Below are 3292 nucleotides of genomic sequence, written 5' to 3'. Positions count from 1 at the left end.
GACTCCGTGTCAATCCCATAGATATATCACGACTTTCACTTAACTGATACAATATTTCTATTTTCGCTAGTCCTCGCACGTCTAGTGAGGTTCTGTGCTACAGTTATACTCTCCTCTTTTGTCTCCACACCTCGACCCCTCCCGAGTTTACAGAAAATGTCAAGTTAGACATTATGAACATTCCTTAATCCACATGGTTTACGCTCAACGTCACCCATTGAGTAATGAGTGGTGTCTTATTTTCTGCCCGTATCGTCTCTTACGGCACTTATCTTCTGAGACATGCCGGCCGCCCTCATGATCACGTGTGTCCATGCCCCCTCATCTACCCCGTGATCCGAGACCCGTTGGTCCCTGAAACCCATTAAATGTTGACAAGCGAGGTGGGATCCTTTCCTGGGCCCTGCGCGGCCTTACCCAAGTCGTTCAATGATAAGACGTTCAGTGCCCCGTGGGTGTCTGGGATCGTTGGGGATTGACATGGCGTGCCCCCATTAGTTCACCGACTTGACCCGGGGAACTGGGCATGAAGGCCCGGAGTTAGCATTGCGACCACGTTTGCCCGAACTACGCATATAACTCCCAGAAATAGATCACTGCTCCATGTCCGAAAATCCAGTAGGATCGAGAGACTAACGGCGTCGTAGTAGCATGCACTAACATGCCGGCTTGACTATGTCTAACCGCACATTTAGACATGAGCAAACTCAACGCCAACTGGGGCATCAAACCGACGTCGTCTAATTTACTGTCTCTGTCTCTTTACGATTTCTGACACCGCATGTTGAGTCAGGAGGTTTATCTTGGTGGCGTTAATTAGACACAAAATAATGAGTAGGACAAAAGCCTTGAGTGTAACAGAAACCAGCCCATGTTTATGTGTGGCCTCCTAAGCCTCCACAACGGCTCTCCACATAGGTTGGCGTTCAAGCACAGTCGCTCCACCCTAAGCCTGTCGCTGGGTCGACTATATGAGACGCCAAAGATGGCGTAGGAGGCCCCGTAGGGCACATCACGGCGGAGATAAACCACTCCCAATCGATAGAAGGAAGTCCCAGCGCCTCTCAATGCTTTGGGACGTCGCCACAACCCCCACAGAGCCACTAAGTCTTTTAAAGTGAAGTTCCCACTCAGTTCACGACGAAAAGATCCCCCGGATCTGCTACCCCGGAGCTTCTTGCTACTGGTTGCAACCCCGCGTCTGTTCCTTGTGCTGTCACCTCAGCCCGTCGTACTGGTACTCAGAGCCCCTTGTAGTCGTAATCATAGCTACCCGCCGAAAATCGTCACGTTGTAAGCCCCGACCTTGCTCTTTCGTGTCACATCGGTTCCCTCCCCGAGCCTGCCCGCAAGACATACCGCGCACCAAGGTTCAGAAACACATTCGTTCTTTTGATATCGAGATATAATCATGTGGACAACAGAGTTTGAGTGTCATGGCCACACCTTCTTTGTTTGGCGCGACCTGTCAGTACCCCACCCAGTGGCCAGTCCGTTACTGTGGAGTACTGCACAGGTCATCGTACGTCTAAACCGGGGGTACTCGCTCAGCCAATTACTTGGGTCTGTGTTGCTCAGATTGTCCTTTTTGAGTCATTTAAGCAGTCGGTCTATGTTAGCAAATGCGAAGGCGTCGCTATTCCGCAGCGATCAACAGACTGTTTCTCCTAAATGGGTCGCCTCCTGTGATTATACCTCAGAGCAAGACCCACGAAACACTTAAAGACTTTGATAGAGATACATTTAGTGGTTAAATTACGCATTAATTTGCTTTCATGCGACGCAGCCCGTGCTAACTCACACCCTGAGAGCTGTCCGCCCCCGTGTGTCATCCTGGTAGTACACCCGACCCCAGCTGTCTGACCACTCATTCACGCTATGACTTACTCGTGATCCCGCCACTGCAGCTGTGTACATAACTACATAGTTGACATCCGATTTAGGAATCCATTGTTGAGACTTGTTGTACACTATCAATGAGGAGATTTGATACAGCTATTGCATAAAAACTATTATCCTATTTACATTAATCATCATCATATATATATAGTAATATTAAGCCATGGTTATCCATATTATTTCGTCATTACCAAACAGACCGGAGGGAGCGGGTTTTGCTTCCTAAAATGGCGGACGTGGCGCTCCATTGCGTACTACACGTCATTGCACGTGATTTCGCATGAGTGGTTTATCTTGTGCACTCTACGATCTTTGCTCGAGAGTACCGAAGTGTGACGTCACGTTGTCAAGACAACGTACGGGCTGGTTCTACACAACCCACTGGCTCCATAACATTAACTGCATGAAAATGTTGTGCGTACGTAAAACACGAATGTGTGCGCTGCAGACAGCGGTAAAGCATCGGTAGCAAGTCGATCTTACAATATGTAATGAATTTAAAAAAAAAAAAAACACGACACGCAGTTAATGTTACCAGAGCATATGATTGTGTAGAACCAGAAGGTTCGTTGTCATGCCACCGTGACGTCATCACTTCGGTACTCTAGGGCCCAAAGCTCAGCTCAGATTCCCAAAACTACGTCACAATTTGGCCACGCCCCCTTTAAAACCGAATTGTGTCTCGTTGTTTGACTGGATATATTAATGCTTCGAACGTTACAAAAACACAACATTTTGATAAAATACATCAAGGTAATTAATAAGATGGTGAAATATTCTTGTTTAGTGTTTTTATTAAAAAATACGCTTAAGCGGGCTCGTATATGCTTTAATGGACTCTGTTAATATAATGTGCTGTCCGTTAATGTCTCTATTAGTGCAATATAATTAGTGTTATTAGACTGTCTGTAAATGCAATGTGCTGCCTGTTATTGTATTATCTGTTAATTAAATTTACGGTCTTTTTATTACCGTTATTATAATTTTACGGTTATGGTGACACACTCTCTTTGTAATTAAGTGACACACACACTTAATAAAATTACGGTGACAAACTCTCAGTTAACGTAACGTATATAGTCTCTGTTCAGGGTATCTCTGTTAATCTACTAGTACAATGTACTGCCCCCTGTTAACGTGCTGTCTGTTAATGTACCTTCTGTTAATGCAATGTACAGTCTGTCAGTCACTCATTATGTTTTTCTGTTAACGTAGTCCTGATTATATATATAATAGTCACGTTAACAGGCAGTACATTACTAGTACATTAACAGACCGTAAATTTAATTAATAGAGAATACAATAACAGACAGCACATTGCATTTACAGACAGTCCAATAACACTTATTATATTGCACTAATAGAGAGTACATTAACGGACAGCACATTATAT

This window comes from Priapulus caudatus, unplaced genomic scaffold (assembly GCF_000485595.1).
Source record: "Priapulus caudatus unplaced genomic scaffold, Priapulus_caudatus-5.0.1 Scaffold95, whole genome shotgun sequence".
In the NCBI taxonomy this organism is placed as follows: Eukaryota; Metazoa; Priapulida; class Priapulimorpha; order Priapulimorphida; family Priapulidae; genus Priapulus; species Priapulus caudatus.
The sequence above is the reverse complement of the archived record's forward strand: the minus strand, read 5'-3'. Positions refer to the sequence as shown.